General features: G+C 40.0%; 1 protein-coding gene across 2 annotated transcripts in view; it reads left to right on the top strand.

Moving 5' to 3' along the window:
• The window catches only part of LOC311057131 (uncharacterized protein), an 8,657-nt gene extending 7,445 nt beyond the window's left edge, over positions 1-1,212 (top strand). For both annotated transcript variants that reach the window (XM_084074071.1, XM_084074070.1), the window contains exon 4: positions 1-1,212. This exon is cut by the window's left edge and continues 1,301 nt beyond it. The gene's annotated coding sequence lies outside the window, so the exon portion shown is untranslated.
• The last annotated feature ends 18,415 nt before the right edge of the window (positions 1,213-19,627 follow it).

Below are 19,627 nucleotides of genomic sequence, written 5' to 3'. Positions count from 1 at the left end.
AAACGTCGTCTCTAGACAGTGTGACGGACCTCTCTCTTTGTGTCAAGGACCCCCACATTGATATACATTAGCCCCCCCATCTCAAAATACATTTTGAAAATATTTTTGTTTTTTTTAAGTTCTAAAACACAATGACCTTTTAGATCGGCTATATTAGGAAAAAAGAAGTATAAAATACTGTTAAAGGGGTTTAATTGTTCATTTTGCTGCAGGACTCCCTGGACTCCTCCCACACGGTTTACTCGTTAGTGGCAATGTATACATCAAAACGTGCGGGACAACCGGCCCACTTACCGCATTACTTTTCTCGCCATTTCGCGTTACCACGGCGACGTAATTGGCAAAACCACGTAGCCGCGCCCCCTTTTCAGTCCCAAATTCAGACTCATTCTACAAAACCACCCTTCATCATCATCATCCTCATCTAGGTTGCTTTGTTATGAACGTTTTACATTGAAATGGACACGGATCTCTTCTCCTCTCATCGGCCACACGGCCAACTGGTTACCAAAGAGTTTGGACGTAGCCACGCCCCCTTATAGTCCCCCATTCACACCCATGTTAACGGTTACAGATCCGGTTTCTTCTCTCATCGGCCACACGGCCAACTGGTTACCAAAGAGTTTGGACGTAGCCACGCCCCCAACCACGTAGCCACGCCCCCTTATAGTCCCCCATTCACACCCATGTTAACGGTTACAGATCCGGTTTCTTCTCTCATCGGCCACACGGCCAACTGGTTATCAAAGACTTTGGGTGTTGGCAACATTTTACATTTTTTGTATTTTTTTTGTATTGTGATGATGGTCTGAGGACCGAAACGATCACTATGTCAGTTTTTGCACTTTTGTAATTGAAATATTCTATATCTTTGCATCTAAAGAGCCTCAACGTTCATCTGTCAGTGTTTGAGCCTTTTCTGTTGTTTATTGTTTTTAATGCTGGACTCTCACACCTGTCTTTAGCCTTAGTAAACTTTTTCATTTCATCTTTTCCATCTTAAAATGTTTAAAAGGTGTGATTTTCTTTTTTACATGGATTTCATTCTGCAGTTGTAACATGTCACTGAGAATCACATTGTTGATACACAACATAACAATTATTATTATAACTGCAAAACATTGTATCCGTTTAAACATTCATGTTTCTTTTTAAATTAACACTGTCAAACAAAAGTAGCAAAAAGACAAATAAATAAGCATTTGGAACAGAGGTTATTTTACTGTTTCTTTTAAATATATGTCTGAAAAGTAACAGTTTTGGACAAGGTTTCCACCTGACAGCAACGATATACATGTCCATTGGTCATTGGTATCTGTTACTATGTTAACTGCCTCATTCCAGAGACTCCTCCAGACCAGTTCAGTCTAGAGTACACACCACCAGACTGAGTTGGTCAGCACCAGTGGTGGAAAAAGTACCAAATGTTTTACTTAAGTAAAAGTATCAATAGTGCAATATATAAATACTCCGTTCCAAGTAAAAGTCCAGAATTCAAAATGTACTTGAGTAAAAGTACAGAAGTACTGCCATCAAAATGTACTTAAAGTACCAAAAGTAAAAGTACTCATTATGAAGAATGTTGCATTTCAGTAGTATAATATGGCATCTTTTAAAAATAGCAGATCTACAAGCTCACAATGCGTCGCGATGCGACGCATTGTGAGCTTGTAGATCGGCTATTTTCAAATGGCCGAAATGTATATAGGGCTGAAGTGGTTAATGTCTCTTTTGTAATAATAATATAAATCTACTAAGTAACTAGTAACTAAAGATTTCAAATACTTGTAGTGGAGTAAAAGTACCAAATTTCCCTCTGAGATGTAGTGGAGTACAAGTAAAAGTATTGGAAATTGGAAATGCATAAGTAAAGTACAAATACCTCAAAATTGTACACAGTACTTGAGTAAATGTACTTTCAGCACAGAGACTAAAGGTCATGCAAATAAACCACAATGGTATTATATAGTTGTGTTTTCCATTATAGATGTGGCACCAACCTGTCACACAGCCTAAACCTGGACATCCCTGTCCAGACTTTATTCAAAGGGCCCATATTTGAAAATATGAAAATGCCTTATAGGGCCGACTGCATCTCCTGTCATTACTCTACCTTTGGACCATAACAAAGTCAAAGTTTCATATGCATTGCTATTATATTTACCTTTTGTTCAAATAGCAATGTAGCCAAAGTAACCAGGTGTGAAACGGTCTAACAAAAATGAAATAAAAATAGTCTCACATGTTTAGAATGAGAAAACGTAACGAGCAGTTGGGAATCCTAAAAAAATCTACTGAGAAACAGCCACTCTGTCCAGGTGCATTTCTAAACTTCAATGTGTACATTTCACACAACTATTCTGGCAGGACACACATACAATACATTGTAGGAAGGAAGCTGCGACCTGCAGGCCATGTGAAATCTGCTCCCTGGGCCAGACTTTGGACAGGTGTGCTCATCACAGGAGAGTGTACACTGACGTTGAATGATCATTATCACTATTGAGATGTTTGGCATAAATATTGAGGTATGACATTTTGTCCGTATTGTGCAGGCACATGCAACCCCCCCCCCCAAATCACAGACTTTTGTTTTTAAGGTTTAGGCATTCCATTGGCATTTCTTTTAACTCACCACTCAGTTAATCAGACTACATCACCTTGGGAGTTTCACCCAAATAACTAATAAAAGAGGCCAAAGTAACCACACTGAATTACAACAGGTTTGTTTTGTAAAGAAAGGGAGAAGAAACGTGCTTCTAAAGATGACAAAAATGAATTTATTTCAAACCGGCCAAAGGCAAAGACCAAATTGAACTTGCTGTTAAAATCAGGTGTATTAATCAAGATCTAATTTAGAAACACATGACACTTGTACCAGTGCAGGCGGGTAAGAGCAGCCCCAAGTCAAAACTGCAAGGGGGAGGGTTAGTAAGGTGAGATAAAAAAAAAATCCACACCAGATACACACCAGCATGCAGTGGATAGCTGGGTGGCCAAAAGCCCTCCTAGCTCTCCTCCACAACAAGACCATGATCTCCAATCTGATCTGTTTCACAGTAAAAAAACAATTAGAAAATATAGCTGCAAGCAGTGATAATACGGGGCCAGGGATTGCAGAGAGAAGAAAGAAAGAAGCAATGATAAGTAATATGCACAATAAGCCATAGAAACATAGAAGACTAAACTTGAGAGAAAGAAGACCATGCAATTAACAAATGAGCATTTTAAACCCATAACCCTAACCTCAGTAAAACTATGCCTACCCCTAACCTCAAGAAATACTACGCGTAAGCCAACGAATGCCAAATCATGATCGCCTCATTACATCGTCGGGGACAGGGATCGAACCAGTGACCTCCGGACTCATAGGCTGCCTTTCTTCTCATTGAGCTAGAGATATGATAGTCCTGGTAGTGTCTGTTGATATATTTGATTTGATTTTATTTTATTAGACGTTATACAGGAGAAAAACACATGTTACATCATGTTCATCATAGAAACGTCAAGGATACAGACACAGAAATATATATAAGTCTTTCCGTCCCTGACGGACCAGGCATTTGTTTTGCTAACTACTCTAGATCACTGGTTCCCTAGACTGAAAGAACGAGCCCAATTGATGGTCTTGAAGGGCGGATCCAAACCGATTCGTGCGGTGCTTCCTATTGCTTCACCAATCTATTTCCCCCCCCCCCCCTCCACAGCCTGTGCACGGAGCACGCTGACGTCACCAAATTTAGAGCGACGCCCCTCTGCACTCTGATTGGTTAGGAGATAACAAGGTCCTAAGACCATCGTTCCTGCATCGTTCGCCCAGGCTACTGGTTCCCTAACCATCTACCAAAATTGTACGTCTCCTCGGAACAGAAACCAGTGAAAGTAGCCTTCACTACATGATGAGAGAGAGAGAGAGAGAGAGAGAGAGAGAGAGAGAGAGAGAGAGAGGCAGAGAGAGAGGCAGAGAGAGAAAGAAAGAGGCAGAGAGAGAAAGAAAGAGGCAGTGAGAGAGAGGCAGAGAGAGAGAGAGAGAGAGAGAGAGAGAGAGAGAGAGAGAGAGAGAGAGAGAGAGAGAGAGAGAGAGAGAGAGAGAGAGAGAGAAAGAAAGAGAGGCAGAGAGAGAGAGAGAGAGAGAGATAGACAGGAGGGATTTCAGAAAAAAGGCCTTCTATAAGGAGGTTAGAGGCATTTGGGGGTAAAAGTTGGGAACAAGGCCATTTTACATAATTCAAGGGTGCTGAATCAGAAAAACACGGTTCCCAAGCAAAATTCTTAGTGCTTAACCTCCTAATTTGCATATCAAAATGGCTGCCGATTTTGAAGTATTTCTTAAATAACTCTATAACAAAGCAATCAAATCTGACAAATAAAGTGTATATATTTATATTCTGAGGGTCAGACAATGTGTGGAAGGTATTTATAATGTAATATATGTAAATAAATGTAAATAATGTAAATAAATATGCAAATTAGAGGCCACTATTACAGAAAACGGTTTCGTACTTAAAGTGATCCATCCGCATCCCCCTTATTTTATTTTATTTCTACTTATCTGTATGTTTACCATCCTTAAGACATCTAAAATACATATTTAGATCATGGAAAAATACTGGTACATTTGGCCCCTGATGACCAAAAAATAAATTGGCCCCATGTATAACTCACCCCCAGAATGAGTTAGAGCCACAGAACTGGTACTGTTCTGGGATGGGGATGGCTATAGGTACACTTAGATGGCCAACAGGGACTAGCTGAAATGTATTAAGCCCCGCCCCATCTGTGTTCCTATTGGCTGGGCTTTAAACAGCCATAACTCCAATTCCCAGCTTCGAAAACCTATGAAACTTCCTAGATGCGCTTAGACGGCCAACAGGGAAAGGCTGAAATTGTTTAAGCTATGTAGCCTAACTTTTCAGTTGATTGCCATACAGGCTTGTGTCCCCCCCACCCCCGATGGGCCCTGCCTAGTACAGCCTAGTCCAGCCTATTACTGCCTAGTCCTAGGACTAGGCTAGACCTGGGTGTACTAGGCTTTACTGTACTAGACTCTGCTGGGCTCTAATAGTCTGTTTTCAGCTCTAGCAGGCTTTGCTAGGCTGTACTTGGCTTTATTAGGCTATAGAAGGCAGTACTTTACTTTGGCCTACAAATGTTCATGCAAAACTATTGGTGGTGCACACACAAACTATTGCCCGTGTACACAGTGGTTAATCCCAATGGTCTGAGTATCTACAGGGCTGACAAGGGACTAGCACAGCCTAGTACAACCTAATAGAGCCTAGTACAACCTAGTCTTAACTAGTCCAGTCTGTTCCATGCTAGTATAGCCTATATCGCCGTCCCCTAGTCTGTTCCATCAAAAGGCAGGACTAGGCTAGACCTGGGTGTACTAGGCTTTGATGTTGTAGTCTCTACTGGTCTCTAATAGACTGTTTTAAATTCCAGTAGGCTGTGCTGGTCTGTACAATGCTATATTAGGCTGTACAAGGCAGATCTGTACTATGGTCTACAAAGGTTCATGCAAAACTACTGCTCGTGCACACACAAGCTATTGCCCGTGTTCACAGTGGTTAGTCCCAATGGTCTGAGTATCTACAGGGCTGACAAGAGCCTAGCACAGCCTAATAGAGCCTAGTATAGTCTAGTACAGACTAGTACAGCCTAATCTATCCTAGTCCAGCCTTATCAGTCCTAGCATAGCCTTGTACCCCCTCCCCTATTCTGTTCTCCCAAAAGGCTGGACTAGTCATGGGTGTACTAGGTTGTACTATACTAGACTCTACTGGTCTATAATAGGCTGTTTTAAGCTCTAGTAGGCTGTGCTAGGCTGTACTAGGCTCTATTAGGCTGTGCAAGGCAGATCTGTACTATGGTCTACAAAGGTTCATGCAAAACTATTGCTCGTGCACACACAAGCTATTGCCCGTGTACACAGTGGTTAGTCCCTATGGGTTGAGGATCTACAGGGCTGACAAGAGCATAGTACAGCCTAATATAGCCTATTAGAGTCTAGAACAGCCTAGTACAGCCTCATCTATCCTAGTCCAGCCTTATCAGTCCTAGCATAGCCTGGTACCCCCTCCCCTATTATGTTCTCCCACCAGGCTGGACTAGGCTAGACCTGGGTGTACTAGGTTTTACTCTACTAGTCTCTGCTGGGCTCTAATGGTCTGCTTTCAGCTCTAGCAGCCTTTGCTAGGCTTTACTGGGCTCTATTAGGCTATAGAAGGCAGTACTTTACTTTGGCCTACAAATGTTCATGCAAAACTATTTCTCGTGCACACACAAGCTATTACCCGTGTACACAGTGGTTAGTCCCTATGGGTTGAGGATCTACAGGGCGGACAAGAGCCTAGTACAGCCTAATAGAGCCTATTAGAGTCTAGTACAGCCTATTACAACTTAGTCTAGCCTAGTCCGGCCTGTTCCATGCTGGTATAGCCTATACCACCCTCCCCTAGTCTGTTCTCCCAAAAGGCTGGACTAGTCTTGGATGTACTAGGCTGTACAGTACTAGACTCTACTGGTCTCTATTAGGCATTTTAGCGGCTCTAGCCGCTCTATACCTGACTTTGTCTGTGTGCGTCAACGTTCTGATTGGTCAGGTGCGTCAACAAAGTGATTGGTCAAGCTTCACGCGACACATGGCTATAAACACATTATAAACACATATCGATGACAAAATGTATCAAAGGCACCGCTACCTTCACACAGGGTGTGATTTTTTATTCTCTAGTAGGCTTTGCTAGGCTGTACTAGGCTATATTAGGCTGTACAAGGCAGATCTGTACTATGGTCTACAAAGGTTCATGCAAAACTATTGCTCGTGCACACACAAGCTATGGCCTGTGTACACAGTGGTTAGTCCCTATGGTCTGAGTATCTACAGGGCTGACAAGGGACTAGTAAAGCCTAATAGAGAGTATTCGAGTCTAGTACAACCTAGTACAACCTACTCTAGCCTAGTCCAACCTGTTCCATGCTAGTATAGCCTATAGAAATGATTTAATGTGCATGCCATAAGCAATGCACAACACTTCGTTGCAAATTCCGGAAATCTGGGTTACGATGCACAGCCATGTGTGCATGTCAGCAACGGAGTGATGATCAACCTCCTTGTATGAATGTGGTCTAGTGTCTAGACTTTCGTTCAACAATGGCCAATACAGTATCTTTAGAGTACTAAACCGTTATCTGTTATGGGGGCCGCTATTTTGCATATTTCGGAGTAGGCTGATTATTATATTATATTATCATATCATATTATATTACTTACAAATTCTTTACTCACATTGTAGAAACTGTAGACACTTCATTTGTCAATTTTGCTTGCCTGGCCACAGAGTTATTGAAGATAAAGGTGCGAATTTGCCAATTTGGCAGCCATTCAGATATGCAGATTAGAAGGTCAAAAACTAAACATTTAGCATGGGGAAAAAGTATGTATTTTAGATGTCCTAAGGATGGCAAAAATACAGATAATTAGGAACAAAATAAGGGGGATGCACCTTTTGCACCGTTTGAGTACTACGGTACATCATTTTATGTAATGGTGGCCTCTAATTTGCATATTTATTTACATTTATTTACATTTATTACATTACAAATATCTTCCACACATTGTATGACCCTCAGAACATAAATATATACACTTTATTTGTCAGATTTGCTTGCTTTGTTATAGAGTTGTTTAAGAAATACTTCAAAATCGGCAGCCATTTTGATATGCAAATTAGGAGGTTAAGCACTAAGAATTTTGCTTGGGAACCGTGTTTTTCTGATTCAGCACCCTTGAATTATGTAAAATGGCCTTGTTCCCAACTTTTACCCCCAAATGCCTCTAACAATCACATATTTCAGAAATCCCACCGGTCTAAGAGAGAGAGAGAGAGAGAGAGAGAGAGAGAGAGAGAGACATGGAAACGGAATAGATCGAAGAGAGAGAGAGAGAGAGAGAGAGAGAGAGAGAGAGAGAGAGAGAGAGAGAGAGAGAGAGAGAGCGCCCCATGGAAACGGAATAGATTGAAGAGAGAGAGAGACATGGAAACAGAATAGATTGAAGAGAGAGACATGGAAACGTAATAGATTGAAAGATTGAATAGAGAGAGAGACATGGAAAGAATGGATTGATTGAACATCTCAACCTATTGCCATTAACAGGAATCGAACTCTCAACCTTCGGACTGACAGGCTGCATCACTACCTATAGTGCTATAGCTTTGACCAGGCTGATGTTGTGTGTTGAAGTTCATAAACTCTTGCCTTCTGTCAGAACCAAGCCCCTGTTTCACTAACACTAAGATCACTCGTTCACAAACCATTTACCAATAGAGAAATTGTATGTCTCCTCGGAACCGAAACCAGTGAAAGCAACCGATCTACAAGCTCAGAAACACATTGCTATCTGAAAAGTTTTGAGATTGTAGATCGGCTATATTCAGAATGAAGCATGTCATACATTGAAAAAACATACTCTCAAATAAGCTTTTCATGTTATCTTTAACAATTGCACATGTATTAGTTGACACATTCATCTTGTGTTAAATGCAATTTAAATGAAATCTGCATCAAGTGAGGCTTAAAGGACAACTTTAGTTTTTTACAACCAAGGCTTATATTTTAGATTGTAATTAAAATAGATCAAATATGAGTGTACATTTTTTTAAATTTACTGCTTTCTATAGTTTTAGCAATTTTTGCGATTTTTTTTTACAGTGGGCGGGGGCATTCTGTCCGGTGGCTAAATATGTTTTTTTTTACACAATAACCCGGTGTTTTCTTTATTATTATTTACAGTAGCTCTTCTAGCCCCCAATAACTCACATCTGGCCATCAAAGACCACAGCACCTTTTTTATTGTGTAAAAAAGGCATATTTAGCCACCGGACAGAATGCCCCCGCCCACTGTAAAAAATATCACGAAAATTGCCAAAACTATAGAAAGCAGTAAATGAAAAAAAAATGACACTCATCTTTAATTTACTTTAATTACAAGCTAAAATATAAACCTTGGTTGTAAAAAAACAAAGTTGTCCTTTAAACCGGCAACCTTGAGGTTGTAAGGCACACGCTTAAGCGAGAAGCCATTGGACCAACAGACCAGAACCTGTGAAAAAGGAGCTCACACAGATGATACAGTTTCACGCAAATAGCTGAATAATCCTGGGTTTAAGTGTTTTTCAAACTGCTCAAAATTGCGGAATCTAATGGGCTTACAATCTAAGGGCTTACTGATCAAAGCGATAGATGTGTTCCTCATGAGTCAAGGCACAAGTGTAAGCAAGTTTCACGACTTTCGGCCAAACGAGGCATGACTTTTGCCTGTTTAAAGTTTGCATGTTCAAAAAAAAGCTATAGCACCCCCCTTTGGCCAATTGGAGTGAGATTGGTTTCAGTGATATTTGGAATGACCCTCTACATTACTGCAAAGTTTCAAAGAAATGTGAGTCTGCATGTATGTGTTTGGGGCAGATGAATAATTTTCATAAAACTGCAATAGTTAAAATCTATCTCCTCCTGGGATTTTTGAGTAAACTGCACGAAATTCTTTACACATGAACTTTGGACCTCTGCCGACAAAACGTTAGTAGCGGATTGTCCATAAGTGAAAAAATGCAGAAGTTATGAGCCAATGACTGTTTTTCATAATCATAATAACTCAAAATGGTGGGAGATCTAAAGGTCAGAGGTCAAACGTCAGAGAGTGAAAGTTGTTCAGCACGAAGAGACGTATATGTGTATTGAAGTTTCATGGCTGTAGGTCAAACAGGGCATGAGTTGTACCTGTTCAAAGTTGGCATTTTTCAATTGAGTGCTATAGCGCCACCTTTTGACGAAAGATTGTGAGAATTATTCTAGATAGTTTTTCATGACCATCTACCATATGGCCGAGTTTCGTAAAAAGCGAGAGCACGGTTCAGCCAGAACTGCGAAAAGTGGCAGAAGAAGAACTAAAAATATAGCTGCAAGCAGCGATAATACGGGGCCAGTTAATGCAGAAAGAAAAAAGAAAGAAGCAATGATAAGTAATATGCACAATAAGCCATAGAAACAAGACTGCACTTGAGAGAAAGAAGACCATGCAATTAACAAATGAGCATTTTAAACCCTCACTAACACCAACCTCAGTAAAACAACGCCTAAGCCTATCCTCAAGAAACCCTATGTGTAAACCTAAGAAAGCCAAATCATGATCACCTCAATACATTGTCGGGGACAGGGATCGAACCAGCGACCTACGGACTCAGAGGCTGTCTCTCTTCTCATTGAGCTAGATATATGGCTTCCATAACAGTATCTGTTGACATTTATAATTATTTCCGTCCATTATGAACCAAGCCTCATTTTTTTTTGTCTCCTCGGAACGAAAACTAGTGAAAGTATCCCATCTACAAGCTCACAAAGGGGTGCTATCTGAAAAGTTGTGTGATTGTAGATCGGCTATTTTCACAATGAAGTATGCACACATTGTAAAAATCACACCCGTGTGAAGGTAGCGGCGCCTTTGATATATTTTGTCTTAGATATGTGTTTCTACTAGAGAAACAATATTAAATCTCTGTATTTAGTCATTGTTTATATAGACATCTAATTCTATATTCATGACATCATAGTGATGTCATGAATAGTAACATAGTGATGTCATGAATAGTGACCAATCAGAACGTTGACGGACCTGACCAATCAGAACGTTGACGGACCTGACCAATCAGAACCTTGGCGAGCCTGACCAATCAGAACGTTGACGGACCTGACCAATCAGAACCTTGGCGAGCCTGACCAATCAGAACGTTGACGGACCTGACCAATCAGAACCTTGGCGAGCCTGACCAATCAGAACGTTCGGACCTGACCAATCAGAACCTTGGCGAGCCTGACCAATCAGAACGTTGACGCAAAAGCCAGGTATAGAGGGCTAATATCCGCTCTATACCTAAAGGTATAGAGCGGCTAGCGCCGCTAAAAACATACTCTCAAATAAGAATTTCATGTTATCTTTAAAAATTGCACATGCATTATTTGATGCAGTCATGTTTTGTACGATGCAATTAAAAAGTGTAATGACCCACCCACAGACAGACAGACAGACAGACAGACAGACAGACAGACAGACAGAGAGAGAGACAGACAGACAGACAAAAAAGCAAAGTGCAATAATAGCACAATAAGACATGGAAACGGAATAGATTGAAATTGAGACAAAGAGAGAGAGTCAAGGCACATGTGTAAGCAGGTTTAATGGCTGTCGGCCAAACGAGGCATGACTTTTGCTTGTTTAAAGTTAGCATTTCAAAAAATCTATATCGCCAATTGGACCAATTGGAGTAAGATTGGTTTCAGTGATATTTGGAATGACCCTATCAAGGTTTTATGGCTCTAGGTCAAAAGGGCATGGGTTGTACCTGTTTAAAGTTTGCACTTTCAATTGAGTGCTATAGCGCCACCTTTTGACGAAAGATAGTGAGATTGATTTCTTGATCATCTACCATATGGCCGAGTTTCGTAAAAAGCGTATGCACGGTTAAGCCAGAATTGCCAAAAACGGCAGAAGAAGGAGAGGAAACAGAATAATGCCAATATAAAACTGAGCCATGCTTGAAGCCTGGGACCATAAATAGTGAATAATGCCAATAACAAAACGGAGCCTTGCCCCATAATAATGCAGGTGTGTGGATGGCACAGCGTGAGGACAGTGTTAGTTGAGGACAAGAGGAGATCAGGTTTGACCAGATGTGTGTTTGTCACGGTAGCTTTAATAGCTGTGGTTTCCATTCATGTGAACAGGTATTCTGTGTTGATGAGAGAGTCTTAAAGCATGCGTGGGTGAGATGTAAGGTGTGCTAAAAGGAACAATGGGAAGAGATACTGAACCTGATAACACATTAATGAAGGTATGAGACCTTTTAAAGGAATGCAGTGTCAGTGGTTTGATGCCAGGGCTCCTAACTGCCATCAGATTATTATTATTGTCTCCTCCAAGCCGAAGGCGTGACCGAGACTATGTTTTGCACTGTGTGTGTGTGTGTGCGTGTGCGTGTGCGTGTGTGTGTGTCCTCACAAGAAATATGTTTGTTTTATGGTTAAGAAAGATTTTTAGAGACACGTTTACAATTATGAAAATATTCAGGTTAGGGTTAGACATTTAGAGGTTTGGTTTAGTGATTAGAGATAGAGTTATGACTCATTTACACTTTATTGCAAGTTGGTGTCGAAAAATAGCTGACCTACAAGCCCTTGTAGATCAGCTATTTTTAGGCTCTTGGCTTACTGTATATGACAAAAATGGAATAAAATAAAGAAACGAGGAAGGTGTTTGGATAATAATAAATAATAACAAGTAAGACGCGCGAACGCTGGAAGCGAACGCAGCTCGAAAATAACAATAAGAAGAATAGAAAGGAATGAGCAATTACTTGCCATCCGGCCTGAAATATGCACAAATGACATGTGATTCTTAGATATCCCAATAGATGAACTTGTGTAGATGCTTGTAGATGTGTTATTTTTGACTGTCGCTGCTATATTTTTCTCAGAGGAGTGTAATTAGTCACCCAGGGGCACAGGCGAATTTCAGCCACACTGTAGTGCATGCAGGCAATGAGAGCGTCTGCACACATACTGCACACAGACAGACAGACACACAAGCCGAGCAGAGTTTCATAGTATGCTCCACTTGGGCGGAGGCGCCTCCTTCCGCGTTCGCAATAAAGCAGGTGTGTGGATAATGATAAATAATAATAATAAAGCAGGGGTGTGGATAATAATAAATAATAATAATAAAGCAGGTGTGTGGATAATAATAAATCCCACACGGTTGGGCCAGAACTGCAAAAACGGCGGAAGAAAACAGACAATTTCAAAGAGGCTTCGAGCCTGATAAGCCTCGAAACCTCAAATATAGCTGAATGCAGCGATAAAGCGCCACCTTTTGACGAAAGATTGTGATAATTATTTCTTGATAGTTTTTCATGACCATCTACCATATGGCCGAGTTTCGTAAAAAGCGACAGCACGGTTCAGCCAGAACTGCGAAAAGTGGCAGAAGACTCAGAAGAATAATGCAAATCTTAAAACAGGGCCTGCTGCCATGCTGGCAGGCTGGCCCCGTATTAAAGGGAATCTTAAAACGGAGCCTGCTGCCATGCTGGCAGCCTGGCCCCGTAACAAGTGGAAGTTGGGTTATGATGAAAAAAAAAAGCAAAACACAAGGGAATAATGGGGGTCTGAAAAAGGGGTAAAAGTATAGCACTGGCTTATGAAGCTATGCCTATAAAACCACCAAACAAAACAGTTGTCTCCCAATATGTACTATAATTATGTATTCAGAAGGGGGGGGGGGGTGATACCTGATGCATTCCACAAGGAGTGGACAAGCCTATAAATAGAACTCTGTTAGAACCTCAATAATGTTCATATATTACAAATACCTGTCTTTAGCCTTAGTAAACTTTTCCATCATTCCAACTTTTCCATCTTAAAATGTTTAAAAGGCGTGAGTTTTAACATGTCTCTGAGATTCACATTGTTGATACACAACATAACTCCCGATATTGTTGCTTTCCTGTAAAACCTTGAATCTGTCTAAACATTCATGTTTTTTTAATGAATACTGTCACACAAAAGTAGCAAAAATAGCAGACTAAATAAGCATTGGAACACAGGTTATTTTACTGTTTTTACATTTCTGAAAAGTAACAGTTTTGGACATACAAGGTTACCTGTTAGAACCTCAATAATGCACATATATTACAAATACAACATTACTGCAATTTACAATATAGTCATTTATCAGATGCTCTTATCCAGAGTGACTTACAAAGAAAGTTAAACACATCAAATGCAGAGAGACCTAGAGCCTCAGTAAACTATAGGATCACAAGTAAACCAAGAACCTAGCATCAGGCTAAACAATATACTATCTAATAATAATCTGTACATTGAAACTATAGGATAGGCCTACCAGGTGAACAATGAACCTACTGTATGATTTGTCTAAATAACATGCCGTCTAAATTACATTTTAACCTTGTGGTCAAGAAAAAGAAGTCCAAGTAACAAAAACACGAGAACAAATGACCAAGGTAAGGCTGCATGGTCGTCATAACTAGGTCAAGTGCTACGGGCTAAGGTGGACATACGGTTACTGGTGAAATTTGAACCTAAGATCTGGCCTACAAACAGCTTCTTGAAGTGGTGGAAAGTACATTTACTTAAGTACTGTACTTTTTTTCAGTACAATTTTGAGGTATTTGTACTTTACTTGAGTATTTCCAATTTCCAATACTTTTACTTCTACTCCACTACATCTCAGAGACAAATATTGTACTTTTGCTCCACTACAATTATTTGAAAACTTTAGTTACTAGTTACTTTTCAGATATAAATGATGATATCATGAAACACACATTTACCACTTCAGCCCTATTTTATACATAGGCTATTTGAAAATAGCCGATCTACAAGCTCACAACGCGTCGCATCGCGACGCATTGTGAGCTTGTAGATCTGCTATTTTCAAACATTTTAGTACTTTTGCTTTTGGTACTTTAAGTACATTTTGATGCCAACACTGTTATACTTTTACTAAATTACATTTTTAATTCTGGATTTCTACTCATAACAGAGTATTGCTGTAATGCAGTATTGGTACTTTTACTTAAGTAAAGAATTTGAGTCCTTTTTCCACCAAAGCTTCTTGATAGTTGATCATCAGTATTGATACAGAGAAGGAAGGCCAGAGGAACATAGGACCAGCTAACATAAACAGTGGGCTAAATTTAAAAAGTATCTAAAGCAAACAATCAGTTTCCTACCTTGCTCAGACTAGCCAGTGACACAAACGGCCAAAGCCAGTCAAGATGAACGGGCACCATGCTTTATAAGGGAAGAGGTGATCAGTGAACTGATTACACCTGAGTGTTATTAGGGGGCGTGGACACAGAACCCTGAATGTAGACATGTCTCCATGTTGAGGTAAACTCACTTTTCCCATAGAAAGGAGGTGGCATTCACCTTTTCCCTTTTTCCACGTTGTACATATAGTGATTTATATGTGTTGATTAACTCATTTTTGAAGATTTTTTTTTTGCAAAAAAACTTTTTTTCTGTTTTCCTGAAGAATGTGCACCAGCGAGGTGACTGTCTCCCAGACAAAAACAGTCACATATGTATTTTAGTGTTTATTTTATGCTATGTTGATGAATTGAATACATGGACCACAATGGAAACAAGTCCCCAGGACTTTTTTCCCCCAGCCTTTCAGCCTTAATGTCTGACTGTACCTCATGCTGTTTTTGACTAAGTATTCAATCAATCAATCAATACATAACCATGCGCCTTATTATGTATATTAAATATTCTACTCTACTCATCATAAATCTGCTCCCTGGGCCAGACTTTGGACATGTGTGCTCATCACAGGAGAGCGTACAGTGAGGTTGAATGATCATTATCACTATTGAGATGTTTGGCATAAATATTGAGGTATATGGCATTGTGTTCGTATTGTGCTAGTCTCGCGTGGCCAGACTGTTGCCTCCCACAATTTTCAAATGTTTCCGGTCATACAGTCTGGGACTCGGAAGCTCTGATCATGATTAGAATATAAACCGGATGTGGAGCCTCCTCTCCATTTCCGTTTCGTCTTTACAGTCGTGCAAATTTATCCTAATATAAATACAAATCATCTAAGTATATTTAGCTTGCTGCTTAGCAGAAATGGAAATAAAAAATAAAAAAAAGGAAAGTTATTTTAAAATATATTTTCGTGAACGGAAGTGCCAGTTTCCTCTCTCGGATTTCGGGAGTTGTAGTTCCAGACTCTACAGTATATAGCATTCAGAGATATTGTGGAATAGTTGTCTGGCTACGCGAGACTAGTATTGTGCAGGCGCATGCAACCCCCCCCCCCCTCCTCCTCACAGACTTTTGTTTTAAGGCATACATGGGCAACTGGTGCCCCGGGGGCCACATGCGGCCCCCGCCTTCACTTAATGCGGCCCGCAGGTTAATCAGAATACTGATATATTATTGCTTATTTCAGCTGTTTACAATTCCAAACATGCAAACATGACCCGCTTTGATTACTTCAGTCTATATTAGTAGCTTAATGAATAGTATAACAATTCTATTGTCTTTTTTATGTCCAATGTATTTGTATTTAAGTTCATAAAGTGGACATAAGTATAACTAAATGCATTTGAAATTAAATAAAAATGTTACTTTTCAGGATTCCAATATAAAAATAGCAAAAAGAAATCTGGATTCCAATTCAAAAATAGCAGATCTACAAGTTGAAAACGCCTCGCACTGCGACGCTTTTCGAGCTTGTAGATCGGCTATTTTCGCTACTTTTGTGTGACATAGAATGGCCCGGCAGTATATGCAATGTGGAAGTGTGTAAATATAGTGGCCTCTACATCATCAAAGTTGCATCACCCCTGTTTTAAGGTTTAGGCATTCCATTGGCATTTATTTTAACTCACCACTCAGTTAATCTGACTACTGTACGTCACACTTGGGAGTTTCAGAACTAATAAAAGAGGCCAAGGTAACCACACTGAAGTTACAACAGGTTTGTTTTGTAAAGAAAGGGAGCAGAGATGTACTTCTTAAGATGACAAAAATGTATTTATTTCAAACCAGTGGACACACTGTATTAAAACATTACTCGGCCAAAGGCAAAGACCAAATTGAACTTACGGTTAAAAGAAGGTGTATTAATCAACATCTAATTTAGAACCACATGATCACACTTGTACCAGTACAGGCTGGTAAAAGCAGCTGCAAGTCAAAACTGCAATGGGGAGGGTTATTAAGGTGAGATAAAAAATAAATTAAAAAAATCACTAAAGCCAAAAGGGCTGGTGCAGCTAGCACTCAAACAAGATAAAAGCTTACTACACACTAGTGGGTTAGGTGCAAATACACAACATCATGCTGTGGATAGCTGGGGGGCAAAAGCCCTCCTAGTTCTCCTCCACAACACAACCATCATCTCCAATCTGATCTGTTTCACACAAGGAAAGAACAATTAAAAACAAGTGGCAGTTGGGTTATCATAAATACAATGCAAAACCCAAGGGAATAATGGGGTCTGAAAAGGGGGCCAAAGTAGCACTGGCTTATGAAGCTATGCCTATAAAACCTAACAAGACAGTTGTCTCCCAATATGTACTATAATTATGTATTCAGAATGGGGTGAGTGGGGGGTAGTACCTGACGCATTCCACAAGGAGTGGACAAGCCTATAAGTAGCTCTGTTAGAACCTAAATATGCACATATATTACAAAGACAACATTACTGCAATTTACAATTTAGTTATTTATCAGATGCTCTTATCCAGAGTGACAATAAACAAGTTAAACACATCAAATGCAGAGGCCTAGAGCATCAGTAAGCTAGGATCATGAGTAAACCAAGAACCTAGCATCAGTCTAAACAATATACTATCTAAATAATAATGTGTACATTGAAACTATAAGATACCAGGTAAACAATGAAGTTGAACCTAGTATCTGTCCAAACCACATGCCATCTAAATAACATTCTGTACATTGAAACTATAGGATAGGCCTACCAGGTGAACAATGAACCTATGATCTGTCTAAATAACATGCCGTCTAAATTACATTTTAACCTTGTGGTCAAGAAAAACAAGCCCAAGTAACAAAAACACGAGAACAAATGACTAAGGTAAGGCTGCATGGTCTTCATAACTAGGTCAAGTACTACGGGCTGAGGTGGACATACGGTTACTTACTGGTGAAGTTTGAACCTAAGATCTGGCCTACAAACAGCTTCTTGATAGTTCATCATCAGTATTGATACAGAGAAGGAAGGTCCGAGGAACATAGGATCAACTAACATAAACAGTGACCTATTCAAAAAAAGTTCTAAAGCAAACAATCAGTGTCCTACCTTGCTCAGACTAGCCAGTGACACAAACGGCCAAAGCCAGCCATGCTGAACGGGCACCATGTTTTATAAGGGAAGAGGTGATCAGTGAACTGATCACACCTGAGTGTTATTAGGGGGCGTGGACACAGAACCCTGAATGTAGACATGTCTCCATGTTGAGGTAAACTCACCTTTTCTCATAGAAAGGAGGTGGCATTCACTGCAGACATTTATTTTATTTTTCCCCTTTTTCTACGTTGTACATATACTGTAGTGTTTTATATTTGTTGATGAACTCATTTTTTAAGGATTTTTTCTTTTGCAAAAACATATTTTTTTTCTGTTTTCCTGAAGAATGGGCACCAGTGAGATGACTGTCTCCCAGACAGAAACAGTCACATATATATTTTAGTGTTTATTTTATGCTATGTTGGAAACACAATGGAAACAAGTCCCCAGGACTTTTTTTTATGTTATCCTTTCAGCCTTAAAGGAGACATCCGGTCATTTTAAGTGTTATGTTTGATGTGTGTCAAATCACTTACCAACGTAGAAATGAAAATCGCGTGACTCCACAGATCCCCCTATCGACCCCCACCGTTGTCATTATAGGAGTATATAGGATAGCAGCAATTCGCCTATTTTAACAAATGTAAAGTCTGTTTTTTTCTCCTAGTACTCATTGTGGAGTCCCATGATAACGTAACAGGCGCTAAAACTCCCGACAAGCTAACGGCTAATAACAGAACGAGCTAATGCTGGTTGCTGGTTTCTCTCCCGACCTGGCAACCTGGGGCTGCCATGCAGAGAGATAAGCAGCCCCAGCATTAGCTCGTTCTGTTATTAGCCGTTAGCTTCTCGGAGTTTTAGCGCCTGTTACATTATCATGGGACTCAACAATGAATACTAGAAGCAAAAAAACAGACTTTGCATTTGTTAAAATAGGCGAATTTGGGCTATCCAGCATCCTACTATCATGACAACGGTGGGGGTCGATAGGGGGATCTGTGGAGTCACGCGATTTTCATTCCTACGTTGGTAAGTGATTTGACACACATCAAACATAACACTTAAAATGACCGGATGTCTCCTTTAATGTCTGACTGTACCTCATGCTGTTTACATTTCTGACTAATACAGTATTCAATCAATCAATACATAACCATGCACCTTATTAAGTATATCAAATATTCTACTCTACTCATCTAGGAATATTTGACATATCTGATCTGTTTTCATTGATTTGATGTCAATATTCTTCCCTTTCTTGAAAACTGAAAATAATGGATTATTATGCAGTAGAATTTCACCAACTTATTTGTTAATGTTCACCTGTGATTTAAGTTGTTGGGTATTTGAGATACAAACACATGCTATCCTCATCAAATACCCATATTAAACACTTAAGCACACGTGGATGTTGCTGCACAGTGAAAATAGACTCGTTGTGACCTTGTAGATCTGCTGGAAATATGTTGAAAAGTGTTGTTGAATATTTTAGAAAGTTGCCCCAAAATATGGATACCAGGTTGAAAGTGGTTAATGTGTGCGTGTCACACTTTGGGTTTGACAGTAACACACACACACACACACACACACACACACACACACACACACACACACACACACACACACACACACACACACACACACACACACACACACACACACACACACACACACACACACACACACACACACACACACACACACACAGTGGATGACACC

This window comes from Gymnoscopelus microlampas (assembly GCF_963454915.1).
Source record: "Gymnoscopelus microlampas genome assembly, chromosome: 12".
In the NCBI taxonomy this organism is placed as follows: Eukaryota; Metazoa; Chordata; class Actinopteri; order Myctophiformes; family Myctophidae; genus Gymnoscopelus; species Gymnoscopelus microlampas.
This window is presented reverse-complemented; position numbering and strand designations above follow the sequence as displayed.